Source organism: Vombatus ursinus, unplaced genomic scaffold, assembly GCF_900497805.2.
Source record: "Vombatus ursinus unplaced genomic scaffold, bare-nosed wombat genome assembly UNPS02015255.1, whole genome shotgun sequence".
In the NCBI taxonomy this organism is placed as follows: Eukaryota; Metazoa; Chordata; class Mammalia; order Diprotodontia; family Vombatidae; genus Vombatus; species Vombatus ursinus.
Window position 1 is genome coordinate 13,004,816 of NW_020955033.1, and position 14,490 is coordinate 13,019,305.

The window sequence follows — 14,490 nt, forward strand, 5'->3', positions numbered from 1 at the left end:
AAAATTCTCTATTTGACTGTTAAACATTCTTAACAACCTGTCCCTTCCTATCTTTACAATCTTCTTATTCTTTATTCCCCTCCAGATCCTTGACGATCCAGTGACAATGGTCTTCTTGCTATTCCTTGAAAGTAACCTTCCATCTCCTAACTCATACTTTTTCACTGGCTATGCTCCATGCATAGAATGCCCACCCTCTTTATCTCAGCCTCTTGGCTTCCTTGGCTGTCTTCAAGACTCAGCTCAAATCTTACCTTCTATAATTGGCCTTTCCTCCTTGCTAATGCCTTCTCTCTGAGAGTAGCTTCCATTTACATCGTGTATACCTTGTATGTAAATAGTTGTTTGCATGTTGTCTCTTCCTTTAAAATGTGAACTCTATGAGGACAGGTGCCATGCTTTTAAAATTTTTCTTTGTATTACTAGTGTTTGGTAAAAAATAAGTACTTAATAAAGCTTGTTTAAACCAATAATAACTGAAAAGAGACACCACCTCCTACCTCTAGTCCTAAACTCTTTTATACAAAAAGGAAAACAAGCAAGGAAATCATACCTGGAAAAATGTTGTCCTTTGTTATTGTGATATAGTCATCTCAATCTGTACGGGAATGCTCATGCACGAATCCCAGGATATGGAGGAGCTCATGTTGAACTATCCCTATCTTGTCACAGAATTCTCCTATGGAAATGTCTTGTTGGCCAAAATTTATATTTCCCACTTTGGATTCGCACCTAAAAATAAGGCATAAAGTGGTAAGATGACTGATATAGTAGCCCAGGTTTTCTCTCCAGGTCTCTAAGCTTCATTTAAATCATTACTTTCAAATTACTCCTCACCCCAACTTATGCCAGACAGAAAGGCTAACCAATAACAGAACTGATTGATCCCAGCTTCACCTCCTCTCTCTGTTCCTGCTCATGCACTACTGAAGGTACTGACAAACAGTGAAGTGGGAAAAGAAAGGTGGGACAAAAAAAAAAACAGAAGCACACAGAACCTCAATAATCCACAAACAATTATTAACAGCAGAATAATTGAGAGCTGAAGAAGAAAGAAGAGGAAATTCAATTAGCAAAGCAAAGACATTCTGAATGGAATTGCTCATGCCAGAATACCAAGGCATAGAATTTATATTCAACTGTTGTGATTCTGCCACAGTTGGCGCCTATGGATAATGTCTATTTGTAAACACGTCTAGTACCTATTGAAGAATAGCACCTAAAAACAAGGCACAGAGTGGTTAGATAACTGACACTGGCATTGTGTATTGACAGATATTAAATCCAAAGGCTACAGCACTTCTGGAGACAATGCTAAAAGGCATGATTATTTAGCAAGGTTAAGCAATAATAATTAGCCCACAAATAGGAGTTCAAAGATACATTAGCAATATGACCAAAGATGCGCCAGAGAAAACTATAGCCAGTAAGGCTCTCTGCATGAAGGGACAAAGAGCAGAGAACTACCATGAGAAAGCCCGAGAGAGATTGGAATTCCATAGTATAGACCTTGGAAGTAAATGGCAGTGATAAGTGTGGGACTTTTAGCATTCAGACTGGGTCAAGCCAAGTGACCAGATTCCCAAGTTCCTAGCACTCTGTCTAAAGATGCCAAAGAAAGTCAAGAAGATTCAGGGTTCTAAACTTAAAAGATAAAGGACGACCTAAAACCTACTGTCAGTAGTATGTATATTAGTAAAGACACTGGAAGTAGAGGTCAGGACAGGAGCCCAAGTGAAACAGATTGAAATCAAGCGGGGTAGACCATCCCAACCAAAAACAGAGCTGGAGGTAGGGTATGCCCTGGCACAAAGCTCAATTCAAGAACTAAGTCTAGAGAAATTAGAAAATATGAGAAGACATGGACTACTAAAAAAAAGTATTATAGATCCATAGATACCCTCAAATCTGCACTACATGTTCCATAACAACTGCAAGCAGAGGTTCAAAGGGAAAAAAATGCATTTTCCACAATGACCACATGAATATCTAGAAAAAAATGAAGCAAGAGACAAAAAATAAGGTGAAATCTCTAGAGGAACCAATTAGAAGAATAATAAATACCTTAAAAGAGAAAGTGATAAACTATTCACATATAAAAGATTTCCTAAAAATTAGGAAAAACCAAAACAGAAATCAGTGGCAAGAAATAATACAGCAAAATCAAAAGATTATTAAAAATACAAAGAAAATTTAAATTTCTTAAATTTAAAAAAAAACTGATCTGGAAAAAAGCTCAAGGAGAGAGAATTTTAAAATCACTGGATTCCCAGAAAAAAGAAAGCCTAGACACTATATTTCAAGAAATCATAAATGAAAACTGCCCAAATCATTTACTGACAGAGAGATGTCAGACTCAAGGTGCATAGGAGACAGATTTTGTGACATAGATATGGCTTGGATTTGTTTTGATGAACTATACTTATTTTTGCAAAGATTAGCGTTTTTTTATTTTGTTTTTAATTCATAAGGGGAGGAGGGCAAAAGGGGAATTAGCAATGATGATTCCAAAAAAGGAAAAAAGAGAAGGGCCATGGAAAGATTTCTTAAAAGTGCACAGAGAAGAACAGGATATGCAGTAGGAAGCACAAACAGGAAAGTTTTGAATGAAGGTATTGAATTTAATATATACTTTTTAGAGAAGCAAGAATTATAAAACATAAATTAATATTTTCATGTGAAATCTTCTTTTGTGTTCTACTTTGTATACTGAAATGCTCAATTTGGTTTTGTTAAGTTCAGAATATAAGGCTACAAATAGGAAATGAAGAATATTTCTTCGAGTTCCTAGCTCAGGGTCTTGTATATTATAGGCAATCAATAGCTATTTGTAAAATTAGTGAATTAAAGCAAACAAGGGTCGAGCTGTCTAGATTTTAGGAAAACATTTAATAAAATACTGTCTTGTGGCAAATATAGATGTGAGCTGTCATAATACCGTTAAACTCAGAGCAAGCTTAAAGGTCAGATGCAAAGAACAGTCATTGATAGTTCAATGTCAACTTGGCAGGAAGTCTCAGTGGAGTCTCCTGAGGATTGTTCCTGTGTCATTTGATATTTTTATCAATACCTTACATAAAGGTAAAGATGGTATGATCATCAAATTTGCTGATGACAAAAAAAAGGGAGATAGATAACCCACTTGATGATAGTCAGGATGCAAAAGAATCTTTCCAGACCAGAGTATTGGAGTAAATCTAATAAGATTAAATTTAATAAGGATAAATGTGAAGTTTTGTACTTGGGTTAAAAAGAAGTCAACTTCAAAAGTAAAGAGTTGGCAGATGGACAAGGTTAGATAGAAGTCTGTCTAAAAAATATTGAGGATCTGAGTAGACTAAACATTAATATGATCTAGTAGCATGATATGGCAAACAACAGAGTACATGACATCTTGGACTGCATTCAGAGAGCATAGCTTCTGGAGAGTCCAGCCAACCAGAATGGTTACATACACTGAGTGTATTTCATATCAAGAAATAGGAAGGTTTAGCCTGGAGAAGAAAAGGTTCAGGGGAGTATGAGAACTGTGTTCAAGTATTTGAAGGGGTGTCATGTAGAAAAATCCCAGAACATATAGCTGGAAGTAATGAGGGGAAGATGCAAAGAAACAAATTTAAGTTTGATGTCAGGAAAAACTTCCTAAGAGTTAGAGCTGTTCAAAAGTTCAATGAGCTACCTAATCTCCTGAGATGGTGGGTTGTCCCTCATTGAAGGTCTTCAAGAAGAGGCTGAATGAGTATTTGTCAAGTGTGTGACAACAGGGATTCCTTTTAGCTGTGGGTTGGACTAGATGGCTGTCCCTTTCAACTCTCAAATCCTATAGTTCTGTGAAGCATTTTTTACTACATGTCATGCCCATAGTTCCTGCCTAGCAAAAGGGATACAGAGTGTCAGGTGAAGCAGACCCTGTCCGAAAGATTGTATTCTAAGAAAGATCACATACAAATATAAGTAATATGTAAAAAGTAATGGGAGGAGGGCAGCACTAGCAACTGAGGGGATCAAAAAGTATTTCAAAAAGAAAGTGGTAACTGAGCTGACCTTTGAAGCAAATTACTGATTCTGTGAGGTAGATGTAAAGAGAGAAGACATTCCAAGAATTGAGGAGAGTCTGTGCAAAGACAAGGAGACAGAACATAGAATTCTGCACAGGAAGAAGAGCAATCAGACCAGTTTGGCTGGAATGTCACATATCTGAATTGGAATAATATTGTAATAAGCATGGAAAAATAGATAAGAATGTAGAAAGGTAGAATATTGTGTGTGCATGTGTGTGTGTGTATGTATGTGTGTGTGTGTGTGTCAGATGTGGCAATCGGATGGATGTTTTTGTTGGTTTTATTTTTCACAAGGGAAGATTCAATAAGTTGAGGCAATGAAATAATTGGAAAAGAAAATGGATCAATAAATTGTATTTTAGAAAGAAAAAGAGGAAGGGAAAGAAGGGAAAGAAAGATGAAGAGGAGAAAGGACAAAAGAGAAGAAAGGAAGGAAAGAAAGAAGGAATGAAGGGATGGAGAGAGAGAAAATTAAGGTAGAGCCACATGATAATGGATTTTAAATGTCAAACAGAGGAATTTATGTTTATTCTAGAAGTAATAAGGAGCACCTCTTAATAGAACCGAGTGGTGCCATGTGGGAATAAAACTGAAAAAAGTCATGAGGACTTATAAGAAATATCAGGATAGTTGAGTTCAAATAATCTGATTCTTTTAAAAAATGCCACACAAGATAGGGAGCTTGGATGCAGAACAATCAAGAGATGAAGTTCCCTGGTTAAAGTGGAGAGAACAGAGGCTAACAAATGACAGAGAGAAAATAAACCTGTTGATTTTCTACTTTGTTTCCACTTTCTCTCTCAGGGAGTTTAATCTTCTGAATGAAAAAAATAGGACAAAAATAGGTAAAAAGAAGTTAAATATCAAGATAAGCAAGAATGCTATGGGAGATCCCTCGGAGTACTGAAAGACTTTGCAGATGTGAGTGCTCAACAGCTGGGAGTTGACTTTGAGAAACTGGTAAACCTGAAAAGTTGACACTAGGCTAGAGACAAACAATGTCTTCCCCTTTTCAAAGAGATAGGGAACAGATGATTAAAACTATAGACCATGGGGCAGCTAGGTGGCACAGGGGATAGAGCACCAGCCCTGAAGTCAGGGGCTCAAATCCAGCCTCAGACCAAACACTTGACACTTACTAGCTGTGTGACCCTGGGCAAGTCATAGACTAATGACCTGAACATCAAGATCAACAATGTTTGCAGTTCTAGAATGAATTATTCAATGTGTGGTCTGTGAAAACTTAGAAAACCATGATGAAGATGTGCCAACATGGGCTTATTACAAACAAGAGACTCATTTTCTTTTTGACCAGACTACACTCTATTTTCCATCTGCATCTCTGGATGGTTTGAACTCGAAGGCCCATTATGCCCCTGTGCAGGATGCCCCCTGGTGGCCTACCCCAAAACCCTTTTTCCAGCTTTTCTTTGTGTGTTGTCTTCTCCCATTAGATGGTCAGTTCCTGGAGTACAGGGACTAGATTTCTTATTTGTATCCCCAGGACTTAGTACAGTGCCTGGCACATAGTAGGTGCTTAATAGATATTTATTGAATTCAATGTTTATTGACCGGTAGTTCATGAAATGGCACAAACTCAGTATCCTGAATTCTAGCAATTTTGACATTTTTTGTAATTTTGTAATTACGTAATTTTGACATACATTTGACAATTTTAGCATTTGACAAAGCCTCTCAAAGTATGTTTGTGGGATAGGGATAGGGACTGTAATGGTGATTTCATTTATCTAGGGAACTCCCAAGTGAGGAAACTCTCTCTACCCATGCAGGCAGAAATAAAGGACGCGAAACAATCCATAAGAATCCACAGGTACAAACTGACTTACAAAACCACATATTAACATCTATGTTTTATTGTATTTTGATTTATTTCGTTATATGTTGCCCTATTACGTTTCAATCTGGTTCAGGCTGCACTGGGGATGTTTGAAAGACATGGTATTTGAAAACTCTGGCCTAGATCACTCAGAAGTTAAGTGACTTATCCAGGATCTCATGACCGGATACAGGAATTGAACTCAGGTCTTCCTGGCCTCAAAGTCAGTTCTGTGGCCACTATATCACACTGACTCTTGTGGACAAAATATGGAAAGATTCCATTCAATTCAACAAGCAATTATTAAATAGAATTGAGGCATGTGGCTGATTACAGTCATGGGGTTTGAAACTGGTTGTATAACAATACCTGAGAGTATTGGTTAATGGAATGATGTCAGGCTTCATGAAAGGATGGATTCTATCATTGTCATCTTTGTATCCTTGCCATGTCTAATATAGTACTTTGCACATACTGGGTGTTTAATAAATGTACAATGATTACAATAAACATCAATGGCAGCCAAAGACATAGGTTGAAGAAAGGGGAGGGAAAATCCTCCTCTTCCTCTCTTTGTAGACAATTTGGGTATTTGGAGTTATAGGTATTGGGGATAAGTATATAATAATCCTCAGATCTAGTTTTTATTTTCATATTTGTTTGTTTTTTAAAGAAGACTCAGGCTATCACCTCCTTCCCTGTCTCCCTGAACCACTTTTCATGCACAAGTCAAATGTCTGAACTACATAAAGATCAGGACCTGAGGTTAATTGATTTGATTTCCAACATGCTCTCTGTTTTCAGGAAATTCTTAGAATGTCAGATCTTTCTCTTACCCAACTCCTTTGTAAAAATAAATATAGTTGTCCTCCCCTTCCTACTGTTTAAAGTCGATGCAGGTTTTCAAACGGTACCTCTCAAATGCTCTCACAATAACTCCTTTAGCATTAATGTCTGAAGAAAAAGAAAAGACAAAAACAGTGTCTGTTAACCACCAATAGGATCCTAGATAAAGAGCTGGACTTTCCCCACCTGTGCTAAAATCTGTCTCTCAAAGGCCACCAATGGCCACATCCAAAGGTCCTTTTTCATGTTTTATCTTTCTTGGACTCTCTGAAGCTTTTAATATTATCAGTGGCTCCCCTGTTCTTCAGACTTTCTCTTCCCTTGGCTTCAAAGATGCCACATCCTCTTATTTCTCCTCCTACCTCTCTAACCTCTCCTTCTCTGTCTCTTTCCCTTGTTCCCTACTCTCATCTTAATCCTTTAACATGAGTCTTCCTTAAAAATCTATCCTTGGTCCTCTTCTCTTCTCCTTTGGCAGACTCATTCAATTTCAGGGTTTCAACTTCTGCTTCTGTTCACACAAGTCCTAAACATCCTTATCACCATGAGAACTAGTATTTATATCATTCTTTGTACATACCAGGCACTGTACTAAGCATTTTCCCCATCATCTCATTTGATTCCAAATTTGCAACTGAAGAAACTGAGGCAAACAGGTCAAATGACTTGCTAAGATCATGTAGCGCATGTCTGAGGCCAGCTTTGGACTCATGTCTTCCTTATTCCAGACCCACTTCTCTATCCACTGAGACACCCAACTGTCTTAAACATGTCTTTAGCCCAAACCCCTCTTCTTAGCTATAGACTCATTATTTCTGTCTACAGGACCTCTCTACTTGAATGTTTCACCTGTACTTCATACTCAACATGTCCAAAAATTGAACTTTTCATCTTCCATCTAAACCAGTTCCTCTTTCTCATATCGGTTTTTCTGTCAGAGGCACTATCTTTCACTGTTTTACCCATTTTGTAACTTGGAGATTATGACTGACTCTTCCTATTCCTCCACCTCTCAACTCTAATCACTCTGAAAACCAATGGTCAATAGTGTCCAGAGAGCTGGTCTCAGAGTTAGGAACACCTGAGTTCAAGTCTTGTACTGGCTGAGACCCTGAGGAAATCATGTAGCCCTTCAGTAGCCTCATCAACACTCTAAGACAATAAATTGCCAACCTACATTGACAGAGAAGTTCTCTACACTAATGAAATCATAAATCCAATCCTTATTCCTATCAATTCTATGCTGTCAATTTCACTTCCAAAATGCATCTCATATTTTTCCTCTGCTCTTTGGCCGTTATTACCTCCCTAAAAAGGAAAAAACAAGCATTTATTAGGTGCCTGATATTTATTAGGTGCCAGGTACTATGCTAAGTGCTTGACAAATAATATTTCATTTGATCCTCACAACAACTCTGAATTAGGGCTATTATTATCCGATTTTACAGTTGAGGAAACTGAAGCAGGCAGTGGTTAAATTTGTGTATATGTTTGAGGTCACATTTGAATTCAGGTCTTTCTAACTCCAGGCCCAGCACTCTGTCACCTGGCTTCCCTGTGAAGACTGATTTACCTGCACCATGACAATAGCCTTCTAAAAGTTCTTTTACTTTCCACTCTCTGCTCTCTCTAATCCATCTTTCCTTCAAATCACTATTTCTCATCTCTCAGTTTCCTTACAGGCCTTGCTCCATCACTCCTTTGCTGTCATTTCCCTGCTTTGAGCTGGTGGATTATGAGCTCCTCAAGTAGATTATAAACACCTTGAAGTCCAGTACATTTAGACCAAGGTGTAGCAGGACCTTGATTCAAATTGGATTCAGCTGTGTGACTCTGGGCACCTCATTTAACCTCTCTGGGCATAAGGTTCCTCATCTACAAAATGGGAATAACATTTCCACTATTTACCTTAAATGGTTGTTGTATAGACCAAATAAAATAATGTGTAAATGACTTCTAAACTACAAAAAGCTATACAAAGGTGAGTTATTATTTCAATAGCCTGCTGGTTGGGCTCCCTGCCTCATCTCTCCTTTCTCCGATCTATTCTCCATTTGATTGCCCAAGTGACTCTTTTTTCTAAATCCCAAATCTGACCAGGTCATCTCCCTACGCGTTAAACTCCATTGGTCACCTTCACCTACCTTTGAAGTCTTCTTACACTTTATTCCCCAATGCAGTCTCTAAGATCCAGCAACATCGGCCATCTTCTTGTTCCTCATCATTGACCCTCATTCCCTTTTCTCGCTCTCTCATAGTCTTCCCCCCCCCCAAACGGTGCCTAAAGGGCTCTCTGTTCATCTCCAATTCTTGGCCGCTCTGCATCCCTTAAAAACTCAGTTTTCAAATCTCACCTTTGCAACAAGCCTTTTCCCCCTTAGCCCAGCCATGGCTGCTGCCTTCCCTCTGAGATTATCTTTCATTTACACTGCATATATCTTGTATGTAAATGTATTTTGCCTATTCTGCCCCCCACACACACACACTCCTTAAGTCTTGGGCCCTCTCTCTATTGATGATTTCAAATTTATCCTATATAGAGCTTGATTGTACATAGCTTTATACGTTGTCTCCCCCACTAGATTGTTTAGTTCCTGGAGAACAAGGATTGTCATTTCTCTGTATCCCTAGGGCTTAGCACAGTGCCTGGCACATAGTAGGTCCTTAATAAATGTTTATTGACTGACTAGCCCTTAGGTAGTACTTATTGACTACTTATTGATTATACAATGCTTATTGACTAGTACTAAATTCTTCTTCCCAATTGCATCCTTGTACAAAATAGATGCTAGAGAAACATCACTTTCTCAATTAAAAATACTTAATGTTGAATTGTGACTGATGGTAACAACCCATTCATTATGGCCCTAGAGAACAGATAACAAAAAGCAATGAAGCAGCAGATATAGAATTCTGTATATACTGTTAGGCAGGGTCTCTGTATTGATTGATTTTATTTATCAGGTTTTCCTAGGGGAGTAGGAGCTCACTGTGGGTCATAAAGGAGGAAATTTCACAAATAACAATGATATAAAGAGAAAAGTCATCAATAAATTTTCTAAAAGAGTTTAATTAGCCCAATGCCATGCCTTGAGTCATAAAAGAATAAATCATTTTTTAAAAATTTCTCATCTGGTCTACACAGGAATATAATTCAATTCATTAGGATTACATAGGGTTAAAGATGTTATAAGTACTGCTCTGTTTGAGTATTCTATATATTTTATAGACTCCTATTAAACTCAGTTTGCCTTAGTTTCCTTATATATAAAAATAGGCATAATAATAGAACCTTTCTCCCAGGTTTGTTATGGAAAAAAAAAAGACTATTTGTAAAGTGCTTGGCAAACCATAAAGCACTCTATCAATTCTAGCTATCATATTATTATTATGAAAATTAAGAATCAAGGTCACTGATCTGAATGACTAAAGACATGTTAAGAAAGGGAATAACTGAACGCTATTGCCTTCCAAAGTTAAATTCTCAACCCCAGCCTACAGAAAAGGCCCAGTCAAATGCCTTTTCGTGACATGGAAGTGGCCCTGAACTTTTGAAAGACAGAATAATGGAATGAACAACAAAACGAAATACTGGTATGTTCTAGAAAGCTAGAAAAAATTTTAATACAGTACTAGGGCACAAAATTGTCTATGGACAAGACTAACTGAACATAGAGGGACTCAAGCCCAGCAAGCCAGTAACTGGACATGGGCATCTCATAAATAAAGAAAAATACAAGACGGCTCTTTATCCTGAGCCAACCCGTTCCCCTTCTCCATTGGTGGTGATGTATGGGCAAAAAAGAAGGTAGAGAACGAAAATAATCACAACTTTTAGATGGTCTGCAAACAGTTTAACTGTTGGGGGCCTAAATAGATAACTTTGTCTGATGACCAGTGAGTTGATAGACTACTAAACTACCGGACTGCTAGAAGAAATTAATATCACTAAAAATAGAAGCTAAATGGAAGGACTGCTACAGGTTCTCCTTAAAGAGTCTAAAAGCTAACTAGAAAACAGTGAGCTCTTTGCTGAGCAGAAAGACTTGGCAACCAAGTGTAACATCATTTTGGAGTATAAATTCATTTACAAAACTTTATGGAGTCAAATAGCATAAAATTAAAAGCACATTGAAAATCAGTGGAAGGGAAAACAAGTCCAAATTGATATTTTTATCAATAACAGTGTAAAAGTATCATCAGTGGATTGATTAACCCTCAACATAAATTCTTCAGCAAAAGAAACAATTGATTGCTTGGCTTTTCACCTGTTAATTTCTCTAATTTCCACAATTAATGAAGTATATAAATATATTTATTCAAACACAAATATTTTTAAAAATACAGAATTCTGTCCTTTAAAAAGCTAGTATCTTGATTCAGTCTGGGGCAGCTATTAGCTACTTAGCAACAATTATTTACTAAGCACCTATTGTATGCAAAACACTTTTTAAGGCTGAAGGAGATAGAAAATTTGGATTATCCTTGGTCTCTGCCCTCTTGTAATTTGCAATCCTACAGAGGGTTGTGAGATATGAACTTACTTCAAAACTTTGAATACTTACAGGTTCTGTTATTTCATCCATGAGGTCATACTCTTCATAGACTTAGGCCATACCCTTTTATAGCCTAGTTAGTGGTCTTCTGTGACTTCTAAATTCATCACTTTGCAGGTAATCTGATAAAAAGCCTTTCTAAAATTAGCCAAGATGGTCTTTACATGACAAAGAATCTGTTCCTATTCTCAAGCAGGAAACCTTTCCACTTTGACAGGATCTACCATTGCTTGAGTAGCACTAGTATAACCCTTGAGAAACTAGGGTCACCTCTATACAAAAAAGAGGAATTAGAGGAAATCTTTACTGAAGGAGGAAATACAAAGGAATGGAGAAGCACATAAGAGAGGTACAAATGGCTTTGTGAGCATCCATCTCCCATCTATCTCATTGATCTGAAGTTGAAAGAGGCCTGAGTAATCTCGTACTCCAATCCTTCTATTTAACACCTGAGGAACTGAGGACCAGAAAGGTTAAGTGACTGGCCATGTAAATTGGCAGATAGATGGTGCAGTGGAAAGAATGATGGGCCTGGAGCCAGAAAGAGCTGAATTTAAATCTAGCCTCACACACTGACTAGTTAGATAACCCTGCGCAAGATATTTAATTTTGTCTGCCATATTTTCCTCACCTACAAAATGGAGATTATAATTTCAACTACCTCCAAAGGTTATTGTGAGGATCGAATGAAATAATATTTGTAAATCAGCTTCGAAACCATAAAGGGCAACTAACTACTATTATTATCATTACTGTCCATGACTGCATAAATAGTAAGTAGCAGCCAAGATTTGAACTCAAATCTTTGGACTCCATGTGGGTTCAGTGCTCCTTCCATTGCAACTTTCCTATTTCCCTAGCTCCAAAGGAAGATGGGAAAATTATGTTCAATTTTAGAAAGCTCCATCAATAACAATAAGCAGGTGGGGTTCCAACAGTCTCTTCTGGTGGTTGTTTTGGAAAACTAATAAATTTTTTTAAAATTTTAAATAGAAATATATTTGTATCCCGGCTTCTGGGTATTTATATCCAATGTAGCTGACCAGTTATCTCAATCTCCCACTTCACTGACTCTAGCTAAAGACCATGTACTTATAAGTCATAGGATTTAGAGATTTTAGGACTAGGAAGGACTTTAGCAATCATAGCTTCCTTTCATGAAATCCAACAATAGAGACAGATCTGTGTTTTTTATACATACCTCCATTTCTCTCCCCAGCTCCATTCTAAGGTTAAAAACAAAAATAAAAGTCTTTCTGTCTTCAACTAAAGGGGTTCTGAACTCAACAACTCCTGTAACCTACAGCCTGGAGTTTGAACAAGGCCATAGTCTAGGATAGAGACTGAAGAGGCAAGAACTATAGCCCAAATGATGTACCTACCCAGATCATCTGCGAGGATATAAGGGACACTGTGAGGCCATTTAGTTTCATCACCAATAAGGGAACTTCTATCTTTCTGAAAAGAAAAATAAACACAGGATATGCTTACCCCAAGGTTAGGCCACTACTTGAAGAAGGTTCAGTGTTCATCCCAAGGAGAGAAAAGGCAATTTAAAGAACTCCCAAGCACTAGAAGAAACAAATAATTTGTGCATGAAAGTAGTTTCTCAGCAATTCTGTAAGAGGTCAGGAGAAGAATAATGCATCTGTAGTACTGCTTTTTGGTAGGACAGTTTGGAAAAGAGGCATGCAAAACTTATATCTAGCAATGATTATGGGAGAAATCCAATCACTATTGGCAGAGAAACTAATGAATATTCTTGCACATAGTTTAGCTAAATAATTATCTGCAAGGAGAAAATATAGCAAAAGCTCATTAATCTGAGCTGTACTGTTTCGGAATTCATGATCATTCAGACATTATGTTGGGTTAAAGTCTACCACTATGAAAATGGAGTTTACTTTTAAAAAAAGAGTTAAAAGTGAGAGTTATATTTATAGTAGTTAAGTAAATAAACTGTTTTCAAGAATGCTTAAATCCTGATTTAGTTGTGCCTGTTTTGACTGAATAATGGACCGATTACTGATGACTATTATTTATGCCTGTTCATCAGATGGGTCTGGTAGTATCTCGATGACATAACAGTTTATTAGCTTAGATTAGATTATTATAGACCCTAGACTCTTTGAGCATAGGGATGTTTTCTTTTTTGTATCCCCAACTCCTCGTATGGTGCCTGGAATATACTAGGACTTAAATAAATAATTTTTGATTGACAGATTGTTTACTTGAAATTAATAAAATATGCCCTTTCAAAGCATTTTCATATTTAGACTTTATCCCTTTCTTTAATTCATCTGAATTGGTAAGGTTTTATCACATAATTGAAACTTGACATAAATATCAAACTTATATGTAATTACAATGACCAAGAACCTTAGTCCTAGAAAAGAATTGAAAAAATGTACCTCTCCCTCCCTTTCTTGTAGAGGTCGTGCAGTAAGGGTATGGAACATGGTGTAACACTGTCAGACTCAGTTGATACATTAGTTAGGTTTTCCAAATTGTTTTCTCCCCTCTCATTTTGGTTCTTTGTTATAAGACTAATTAGTCAATTGATAAACATTATTAAGTGCCCACTCTGTGTCAGGAACTATGTTAAATGTTGGGGATACAAAAAAATGGCAAAAGACAGTCCCTGCTCTCAACGAGCATACAGTCTAAATGGGAGACAACAAGGATACATCCATACATACATGTGTGTATGCACACATACATATATAGATACATATATGTATAAAACAAGCTATATACAAGACAAACAGGAAATAATTGAAAGAGGGAAACCACTGGAATTAAGATGGGTTTGGAAAACGCTTCCTATAGAAGGTGGTATTTTAGTTGAGACTTAAAAGAAGTCAGTAAGGACAATAGTTGACGTAAAGAGGGAGAATGTTCCAAGCATTCAGGATAGCCAGAAAAAATGTCTGGACCAAGAAATGGAGTATCTTCTTTGTGGAAGAGCCAGGAGGCCAGTGTCACTGGATCAAAGAATACATGGTGGTGAGTAAAGGGTAAGAAGACCAGAAAGGTAGGAGGAGGCAAGGTTATAAAAGGCTTTGATTGGGGGGGGGGGGGGTCATATGATTGGAGATTGGAATAGGTTTGAGAATCATCAGCATAGAGATGGTAATTAATCCATGGATTACCACCAAGTGATACAGTTTAGAGGGAGAAGAGAAGAGGG

The 14,490-nt window shown here is 37.3% G+C and overlaps 1 pseudogene; it reads right to left on the minus strand.

The window, feature by feature from the left end:
- The window catches only part of LOC114031746, a 47,233-nt pseudogene extending 33,474 nt beyond the window's left edge, over positions 1–13,759 (minus strand).
- Between the last annotated feature and the right edge of the window lie 731 nt (positions 13,760–14,490).